The sequence below is a fragment of the Fundulus heteroclitus genome, chromosome 20, assembly GCF_011125445.2.
Source record: "Fundulus heteroclitus isolate FHET01 chromosome 20, MU-UCD_Fhet_4.1, whole genome shotgun sequence".
Classification (NCBI taxonomy): Eukaryota; Metazoa; Chordata; class Actinopteri; order Cyprinodontiformes; family Fundulidae; genus Fundulus; species Fundulus heteroclitus.
The window spans coordinates 10,677,900-10,689,339 of NC_046380.1; positions in this window are offsets into that span (position 1 = coordinate 10,677,900).

The following is an 11,440-nucleotide window of genomic DNA, read 5'->3' on the forward strand; positions in this document are numbered from 1 at the left end:
AAAGGTATTTCGGAGCAAATAAGAAATGCATTCATTGACATCTGGTCTAGAAAGGGTTTCAAAGCTTTTTTTTAGGGTTTGGGACTCTGGCAAACTACAGCAAAGGTCATCAACTACAAAAAGAGCAAACACAAGACAATGGTAAACCTTCTCAAAGGTTGCTGGTCCTTCAGAAATCACTCCAGGAGCACATCAATACTCATCCAGGAGGCTTGAAACGAAGTCTGAACATCTAAAGCACTGTATCAGTTGCATCCGCTCAAATCATTTTTCATGATTCAACAATAAAAGAGAGATGGCGAAGAAGGCATCTGTAGGAGAGTACCAAAGCAAAACCCACTGCTGACCAAAAATAATACAATGGTCTGCCTGACATCTGTCAAATAACATGTTGGTGATCCCAAGGCTTGTGAGAATATATTGTGTAGATTGACCTTTGTATGCCCAGTTGCATTTGGCACAAAACTAGCATTTAAGAAAAAGAGCTTTGCCACTTCAGGACCTGGAAGACTTGCTTTGAGTGATGAAACTATGAACCCTGCTCTCCACCAGACAATACTAAAAGGGAGCATCCCAAAATTATTTGGTGGCCCCAGTCTCACGTTAGTTTAGATAACACAGCAAAACAAAGCGCACCAGCAGTTGCACCTTTTAATGGCTATGGGGGGATAAAATAAACAAAACTTAAGGTTTCGGAGAGACCTACTCAAACTATGAAGCTGTGGCATTGAAAAGGCCTTTCATAGTTGAAAACCCTGCAATGCCGCTGAATTAAAGCAACTCTCCAAAGAAGAGAGAAAAGATTCCCTTACTTTTTCATATAAGCCCAGTTTGGCTTGGATGGCTTGTTTTTCGCTAAGTAAATCAAATTATCATTTGAAGCCAGCCATCCATCATTTTCTACAGCTGCTTTACCATGTAGGGTCGCGGGGGAGCTGGCGCCTATCTCCGCAAGTCCATCACAGGGCTCACACTTAAAGCCTGTATTTATTTATTTACGCAGATTATCTTTGTCTCGCAATAATTTGTGCCATTGTCTGAAACCTTTAGGTGTTACAAGAAATAAAGGAAAGAAGAAAAGAATTTGCAGAAAACTACTTTTTCACAGCACAGTTTCGGCATTTATTCTTTTATTATATAATTTCTAAAGTGGTACAATAGTGCACCTTGTAACAATGCAGGAAACAAATAAAAACTCACAAAAGACTACTCTGCCAATCAACACTTGAAGCATGTGCATGTGGCACGTGCACACTAGTAGTGTCGTGCACACGTTGTAAACAAAGGCTTGGTTGAGCACTAATCTTTGGGTTAGCCTTCTGATCAACCCTTTTTTTCAAGTAAGAGTGAATGTTGCTGTCTCCAGTTGGCCTCTTTACGCTAAACTGTGACTCAATTTTCTTTATCATAGCTGTTTTTCATGCATATAATAATTTATGCATAAAATAATAATTTTCCTAATTAAATAATGTTTACTGTTGAGAGCATAAGATCCTAAAACTATATTGAAAAGCATTTTTTTTCTTTTTCGCAACCTTTATTACATGTCAACAATGTTGAGGTGTAGGCAGAATTTGGTGAGTGTAGTGGAATGTTTAGGCCTTCAAAAAGGCATTTCATCTGGAATATGAAGACATTCGAGACAATAGACAATCCAATGAAGGATTTAGGGGCCAACACCAATTTTCACTTCCCTTTCAGATGCTTTTACTACAAGTACCAGAACACATAAAACACACTTTTTTTTACTATACAATCTAATATTGTATGTTTATTTTGATAATTAAAAATGAGCTAGAGGTTTATTGGTACTTTCTTTAACATTTCTTTCTTTAGCTTTTTATTTATGCTTTTGTAAACCTACAGGAGTGGGAGTTTTGATGCATTTAATAAACATGGAATAATCAGATTATTATATTTTTTTTTTTCATTTTTGTCCTGACAATTAAAATTAAAGACAATTAAAGATCAGAGATGATCAAGGAAAATTTGACTGATTTTGATCAGTGGTCGATTGACTGATGCATCACTGATGTGAACGTTTGAGTTAATGGAGAATCCTCCGCATGAATAAAATGTAAGAATTTTCAGTTTCATACAAATTAAATAATGCATAGAGAAATTAGATTGTTTCTTTTGATTTTCATGACAAAGCCGAAGGTCAAAGTCAAACTATCTTGGTCTTCCTTGGGAGAAATTGGTTTTGGACAGAAGTTCTTACTACACTGGCACATGTTTCCCTCATCCATAACTTTACATGGATAAATAAATAGAACTGTTCTATATGAAAAAGGCAGTCATTCATTAAATAGATTAAAAACACTATACTATACTGCCAAATTTAGCATCCCCCTGGTTAAGGGAACTAAAACAACCACATGGTCCTCCTACCCCCTCGCATACACGACCACAGAACCAAACTGGTTAATGAAGAATTAGTTATCTTTGTGACTTTTCAGGTTTCCTTGCTGGCTGTTCATCTTGTACTAAGTCCTCATTATTGAGCTTGAGTTTGTACCAGTTGTGTTTACATAGGAAAACTCTGTACCTTCTTCCTGAGTTCATCAGTGTATATTCAGAGTGACGAGCGTGAGAAGTGTCTGATAAAATGACTTAGGATTAACCAACATCTCTGCTGTCTTTTTTGATAAACTGGAGTGGTGAGCATCACACCACGTCAATGCGTACATGTGAATTCTGGGTGGAACTGGTTAAGAGGGGAGCACATACAGTGCTGAATGGATTACCACATACTCACTTGGCTGAGAGGGAAAAGTCATTAGTGTGTCTGTGAATTAAAAAATAAGTTACTGCCGAGCAGATGAGTACTCAGTACTGTGAATGGATATTATTGAACAGTAAGAAGGAGTTATTCATCTCTGTGACTTGTCGTGCAAAAATCTAAGAAGGATATCTTATTTAAAAAGGATAATCAAGTGGATTGAATTTTTCAATAAAATCAATAAAACCAGTCTTGCATATGCAAAGGGACTCTACAGGTTCCCTACAACCAGGTGCATAACAGTCAAAATTACATCAATTGTACTTTTTGTCCCCTTTACATACAAATTGGTATTGATCCAGGTGTAGCTCCACCATCATGCATAACTCATTAGGCCATAGTTTTCCAAGGATTTCATCAAACTGGAGGTGATAGCTACTGGTCAAACATCATTCTTTACCTGGGGACAAACTTTCTAGAGTGATAAGATTTTTTTTCTAATGTTCATGTACAGAATAAGCATCAATGGAGTACTGGAAAAGATGATACCAAACTGGTGTGAGTTCCTCTATGCATATCCTCTATGTTCCTCTATGTTTTTAAAAGAAAAGCAGACATATTGTTGCTGCTCTGTCTTCTCAAACTACCAGTCAGTCGTGGTAGATGAGCGTTCACACTGAGCCTAGCTCTGCTGGAGGTTTCTTCCTGTTAAAGGGGAGTTTTCCTCTCTGCTGTCGCTACATGCATGCTCAGTATGAGGGATTGCTGCAAAGCCATCGATAATGCAGAGGACTGTCCCTGTGGCTCTACGCTGTTTCAGGAGGAGCGAACGCTTCGTGTCAAGATTCGATGCAATCTTCTGGATTATTTGAAAGGATTTGACTTCGAAAAGTGCCTTGAGATGACGTTGTGAACTAACACTATACAAATAAAATGGAGTTGAAATTAAATATTATCTGTCTTTGTGGCTTTATTAGTGTACAGTGATTTAGGAATTCTGGTGATTGCTTGCTCGATTCAAGTTCTGCCTTGGTGCAAATTACAATAAATGCCCCCCCCCCCAAAAAAATATTTTTACATTGTTCTTTTTTTATGCTTTTCAAAACGGAAATTAAAGTTATTTAGCTCATATGCAATAAAGATGTCATAATTAGCAGACACAAGTTTCCATTTAAGTCCATGTTTTTCATGCTGCAGATAAAATCCGACAACGTCTGGACTTGAAAAAGCCTGTTCAACCGTTTTCCAGTGCTGCAGCTGAGTTTTTTGCAAAGCCCTGACTCCTGCAGTGTTCTTCAATTTGAAGGCCCATTTCTTCCTACTGATGCAATTCTTTATTTGCTATGTTATGTTTGGCTTGTTATTTGGGTTCTTCTTAATGTACTTATTTATATAACGCCAATTCATGATACATGTCATCTCAACGCACTTTCCAAAGTAAAATTTAATCTAAATATACAGATTGGTCAAAAAGTTTCCTCTCTAAGGAAACCCAGCAGGTTGCATCTAGTTTTGACAAGCAGCATTTACAAAAAAAAAATCTGGTCACCTTTCCCTATTTCTAACAGGACTGTAGGTTTTCCCACGTAACTCCCATCCATGCCTCGCACAGTTTGAAAAATATAGTGCATTTTTTTCACATTTTATTCATTTCATCCCCCAATCCCAAGAGTTTGGGGAAAAAAAAAACAAAAGCATAACAATCACTTTACAAAAAAACAAAAACATTATGCACCAAGAGCTCCCCTCCTCCATGTCACCAGCAGTGCAGTGCCACAAATGTGACTTCAAAGGTCCGGCTCTTTTCCTGTCATATCTGTCGATGCCAAAGCAGCTGTGGGACTTGGCTAATTCCCAGTGTTGTGCACGTTCACGAGTAGAGCTCACATTTTTAAGAACTTTGAACTGAGCATTGCTTGCTGTTTTTTAAGTGAGGAACACGGTGAGAACTGAGGTCATGTTGATATGATGTAACCACACTCTGGAGTATTTCACTGAGAAAGAGTCACAGCATTTCCCCTTAAGGTGTCTGCTCCGTCTTTGCTGAGTGCCAGTGTGCGCTCACGGGTAAGCCGACAGCTCAGGTTTGTGAGACTTGTACTGCTAATTTAGGCCTGGATCCACCCCCCTCACTTTAAACTTGACTATGCCCCCTTTGACTTTGTTTTATAAAGATATTAAGTTAAGGTTCAAGCTCCAACACCTATATTTATCAGGTTACACAAAAAATATATATTTTGCTGCCCGAGGGAGATGGACCTATAGAGAAGCAGCGGCCTGGTCCTACTGTCATGTGACCAATTTATGGGTAACTAACTGAAAGAACAACAGAGGTGTGTTTAATTCACATGTTTGAATATACTTTCAGCTAACATGCTTAAAGAATATCACATTTTTAATTGTGGGGAGGTGACTCTCAAATGACCAAAATCCTATTTAATTTGACTTAATAGCTATAGAATTATATGAAAAATGTTTTTAAATTACTAAAGTCTTTTTTCTTAGACATTTTTAGCTTTTTGCCCGTTTTTTTTTTTTTTTTTTTTTTTTACCACAGGGGTTGTTTGAATTTGCAATAACGGTTTAAACTGAAAAATAAAACTACGGCCAAATCATGTCTGTGCTGACTTGATATAGTCTAAATGGATGCTTTTCAGTCAAAAAGACTATACAAAAATATATAAACAGCAGTAGCTCATTTGGAAATTCAGCCATTACAAAATGGTTTGTGTGTGCAAAGACAAAAAGAAAGACTCAAACAAATTATAGACAGTGGTATAATCCATATAGTTTTATAGCTATAGTTTTGATAAACATTATTTCAGAGATGGCATGATAAATGACTAAGAACAAGTTCAAGTTAGAGCTGCAAACTTGGTTCAAAATGTTTAGATGATGGACTACAAAAATGAATACATACATTTTAACCTGAATACTATGAAACTAATATGACTAATTATGAACTGCAATAACACTGCACATATTCCTGTCACATTATTGCATATCTGCTTTTCATTTTAGTGGTGAGTTAGACATGATGCCATATTTTTTAAGGCATACAAAAATCCCTCATCACTTTACAGAATATTTGACACTGTAACATACACAATGTGATTACCACATAAGCCCCTTTGCTCAATATTTTGAACATGTCTAAATATTCCTCAACATGACCTTCGGAGCGCTCAATGTAGACAATAAAAGTGTGCCACTGCTGCAAAATTGGTGCAACTGAGACTGGGATATCGCAGCAACAACTCATTAATATTAGTTAATTCTACACCACACATTGAAGATGCTTAAGACACCTCAGGATGCTTGGTGCTGGACAATTCTCTGTCTGATTATTTTAGTTTAATAATTATCTATTTACAGGCACTCAGAGACCAATAAAGTAAAAGCTATCCATTATAAAAACAGTACAATATTATAAATTCCACATCACTAATCCCAGTATGGGTGCACTGTTCAGAACAGGGGTGCATCCAAATCAAGACACAGCCTCCAGAGATGTGCCAGGACCTAGTGCGATAATTCAGTAACAATATATATATTGATCGATAGACGTATATCGATGATGGAAGAAAGAGGGTCAATTAAAAGTTCAATAGAAAAACAGTTTTTCTTCCTTTTGCATTTTAGTCATTTAGGTTAATATTACAGTCACTACATCCTCCCAACCAATCACAAACGCAGACCCAGGAACGCGCCATCACCAAGCTCCGCCCCCTTCACAGAGTTCAGAGAGCACGCGTTCAAATATATGTTTTGAATTTGTTGATAATTATCAATATTGATCAATATAATTTTTATTTTATGGATATGCTTTTGTTCTATATCGTCCTGCCCTACAAGGACCTGATATTCCATAAAATCTCTCTTAATTTTTTAGGTTGACTTTAGGCCCATGTAATACATGGTTTTGATAAACTGGGATACATAACAAGATAGAAAACATTATGACCACAGTGTAAGAGATAAATGTCATTCTTGGTTCGGCTACGTCTCTTCACCAAACTATATCCACAGCCTCTGTTGTAGTTGACTGCTGTATTGGTGGATTAAAGGTAACATGCTCACTACTTTCATTACTGCTTCAAGTTTTAGCTCAGAGTTGCACCAAAGATTAAATATGGCCAAGTTAGTCAGCAGAACTCCAATGACTGGGATAACTGTAAGTCAGTGGATAGTCATTTAGCAATCAAAAAGTTGTGTGTTCTGGGCTCCTGCCACATGGCAATGTGCCCCTAGATAAGACACTTAACTTGACCCCAGGATCTAGGTATTGCTATGTGAAAGTGTCCGGTTAGTGTGCATAGCTGAGTGACAGTGGCTCTATTGTAAAGTGCTTTGAGTACTCAGTATGAAAAGAAAATGTGATATAAGTTCAGTCCATTTACCACATAATGCTATTAGCTGCCAGCAATGCTTACATTTTCAGCTGGATTCAAATACATAGGGACAGAGATCATCAAAAACAAAAATGCAGCAACCTCTGTGGGTTTACCTACTATGTCTGAAGCTGTGAAAAAAAAAATATTATCTTGTTTTCCAAGTGATAGACACACAGTGGTACTGTTGCTCTAAGCCATCCTGACCTTTTATCATATACCATGAGAAGCAATGTGCGTTAGCAGATCTAAACATAAACATATCTGATGTAGCTAAAGACATGGTGAAATATGTATGCAGCGATGCTCAAATCAAATATAGCAGAATTTTTGCATGTAGAAATTTGTTCTGTCATTTGCTGTTGTATCTTTAGAAGGACAGTATGTTTGTCGTAACAAGTGATATGTAAATGTTTCAAACTGCTGTCCTCGAAGGCCAGTGTCCTGCAACTTTTAGATGTTTCTCCTTGTCAACACACCCAAATTATGTAACTGGATCATAAGCAGTACTCTGTAGAACCTGAGTGCATAAGGAGGAGATTTAGTCCTTTGATTCAGATACGCTGGACATGGGACATAACAAAACATTGCAGGACACGGGTTCTGAAGAACAATAGTTTTACAGCACCGGATATAGATTTAGAATGTCCAAGAAATGTAAAAAATTAAAATTAAAAGACCTTAAAATTGTGAGGTCTTTAAATGGCATGAAAGTCAGCAGTATTGTCTCATTTAGTGTTTAATCTCGAAGTCTTCTAAATGTACCAGTTTCTTTTCTCCTTTTCAGTCTTTCTGAGAACCCCAACTCTCAAAGCTAACCAGAAATGCATTATAAGTAAGGAGAACTTTAAACAGGAAGTTATAAAATAGCAACTCTCCAGCTGCGGCAGTCATTTATCGGACAAGCGTTGCTTTGTTGCAAATTAATGACTGGTAGTAGATCTCAAAAGAGACATTGTTTAGTTTTGAACTTAAGTCATAGGAGCAGACAAAAAGTATGAGCACACTTCTGTTAAAGGAAAAAAATGTTTTTTAAATAGAAAGAATAGAATTGTCCCATTTTGGTTTAGTTATTTGCGCAGTGGAGCTGGTATAAGCGGAGTCACAAACATGCATGTTATAAATGCAGAATTTATGGAGCTTTGAAAATGGGAGCCATAAATCCTTCAAAGCCCTGTGATTGGATATGTAGGAGGGAGTCTGTCTTGAAGTGATTTCATGAGAGCAGAAGTTGGAGGCTGGGAGGGAGGGAAAATTAAAGTATAGTTTGGAGGAGGTGGAATTGTGGGAGGACGAGTGGGAGGGAATTTAATTTGAAACCGCTGACCGTTACCACTCTGAGCTGGGCAGCCAAAGCAACCCAAAAGTGAACAGGATAAAAAAGGAGGGGGGGGGGGCAACAAAGGAAGGCGCAGCACCAATGAAGTCACTCCTTCTGAAAACATAATGTGCGTGAGGGATGTCCCTGTGTGAGTTCCCTTTATGGTCCCAGAGTTCAGTCTGCGTTTGTTCTGTGTATGTACTGGGACTTGCAGGAATGCAGCAGAGCCTTGTATGTTACCACACACACACACACACACACACACACACACACACACACACACACACACACACACACACACGCACACACACACAAAACCAGATACCTTCAAGCAGCTGACATCGTCGACCTTCACCCCCTTTCTGCATCGAGTTTCTCAAGCCCTTCAACTTCTCTCCCCTTAGACTAAATGAAGCCATAAATAAATAATCCTTTGTATTTTTTTCTTTTTTGGGGGGGTTTTCCAATCATGCTTGCTCTAATATATTTGGCCAGAAGATGGCCCCAGTAGACTGGTGTGCACTTACTGATGTCGCCTAGGAGAGATCATGTGATTCATTCTGAGAAATAACTAGAGATTTGCATCCTTATTTATTTAGCTACTTTGCACTTAGAACAAACTCTGGCTGTGTGTTGGCACATTCCAGCAACGCTTGTGGTATTTAAACAAAGCAGCAGGAGACTGATGTTCGCTGACTTGCTAAAAGCTCCTGTGATGCTTAAGGAAACATAAGCTTGCTTCTGCTGTGCTGTATTTACTGTCTCTTGTAAGGTAATTCTACCTTTGGTTACAAAAAAGGCGTAAAATGCTTCAAATATGTGAACACACCTAAAAGCATGATAGCGAGCACGTGGTTTTAACACCAATAGGTCACTCTACTAATTTGTTGTTGTGTTCTTTCATATTAATTGGAAATTTATCTAACGATTCACTGTGTGTAATTTTACGGTGACTTCACTATGCAAAGGGTCCAGCTCCATTCTTGCTTTTCAGACACATTTGTTTATGTGAGTGGAAAGTCCAAGGATTCCTCGGTTCAGTATTCATCCCACAGATAAACTCACAGTTTGAATTATTCTTCAAGATCTGCAGTCGGCGCATAGGAACCGCTTCCCACCGAATGAAGTATTCCGATCAGGGAGTCGAGGTTGTTATACTCAGCAGTGAGAAAACCGTCGATTTCACAGGAAGGAAGCCTCGCACCATTACATTACTCGACTTCACATAATGTAATCAGATCAGTCACAGGTCAAGGCACAATAAGATATTATGACACCTGCCATGATTTGAAAGAAGAATCATTTCCGAAGGGTGTAGTAGTTCCATAAACTTGTCTGGCTTCATCCGGACAGAGTCTATCTGGAAGATATCCTGCAGGTTTTTCAGCTGTCAGTAGGAATGGTCTGAGTTCTAATGATCCTCCCTCCTGTGTCTGTGTGTGTGTGTGTGTGTGTGTGTGCAGTGAGAAAGTGGGAATTGTTGGCTGTCGAGCTTTGGTGCTCTGACAAGTTAAGAGTGAGAAGAGTCAAGGTAAGGGGTGAGAGGCTGGCAGCTGTACAGAAGACCCTTCGACACACTGTTGACACTCTGCGCAGATCTGACAGGCACGGCGGCGAGGGCTGGCGGTTCATATAACCCTCCTTGGCCCCCAATCTTTGTCTGCTCTGCTTGCCACAGAACCCTGAGGGTTGCACATGAATAATGAATTTCTGCTCCCTATGGCAAGTGCTGAGGAGCCCCTATACGCTGCTCACATGCCATACCAAATATTGTCACAGAATGATGGTATTGCTTTTCCTTCCGCAAGGTCTCTGGAATATTCCCAGTTGCTTCATAAGCTCAGTTTGTTTTCAGGATCAGTTTTCCAACAGAGGCACGAAAGCGTTTTCTGGTAGTTTTGATAATTATGGCATTCGAGGAACTCAACACCTGCAGTTCAGTTTCTCAAAACATTGACATTTTTTTTCATAAAACCAGAAAATTAATTTTGAGAAATCCCATTCTATGGCCTGCACAAACATCGTGAACACAGGTGACTTGAGAACTCTCCAGCAGACTGTCAATCGCTGCATCCATAAGGACGGTAAGCCCAAAAAAAGGTCCCTCCTACAGAGGCTAACTCTTCATAGAGTTTTACTTTTAAGCCCAACAACTGAAAATTTGGTGGAAGGGAAATGTATCCTAGAAGAAATGGTGCCAGAGCAACAGGGATAACAACAGTCTTGATGGGCTGATGGAATGGGAAGCCTAGCCGATTCGGGAGTTTGGGAAAATTCACAAGGCGTGGTCTGCTGCTGGAGTCGGAGTTTCAAGAGCCACCACAGATGGTCGCCTTCCGCTGTTTGGATGGAGAAAAACATCTGAACTACACATGGAGAAGAAAAGATGTCTAAAAACTCTATATCCCAGGGTGCACAGTATTTACTGGTCCCGTGACAGCTTTCAGAAAGGAGATTCACAGGTGGAAATCCCTGTTATGTCACAGAGGTATAAAAGCAGGCGCAGCACAGCAGCTCTTCCACTTTTCCTGTGGATACATAGGACTGCGTGTGGGGACATCTTGTTCTTACTGACTGAGTAAAAGAATGGATCTTGGAAGAAGCTTTGGATCCAGAATTAGTACTGAGTGTTATATGAGTATCTGCTGACCACAGTCCAGCTGAAAATAAGACCAGCCACCTGAACTTGGCTAGACCTGAGCTCCTGCAGAAAAGAATCTAAAAGGTTGACAGATTCCCAAGAAGAGATGATTTCCCTAATCCCGTCTACGAAGCCCGTTTCGCCCACGGCTTGAAATGATAGCGTTGAAACTCGGCCTCCACTGTTGATCAGAGCGAGAGCAAAGTAAGAGTTGATGCCTGGACAGAGAAACTTAGTTTAGGATAAAACATGTTAAAGGAGCATAGCACAAGTTCCAGAATTTCTGCAGAAGTTTTCTCTCTCGGGGCGACAAGTTGAATTGACACCAGTGTTGTGCATGTGCAGGGGAGAAGAGGAAAAGCATC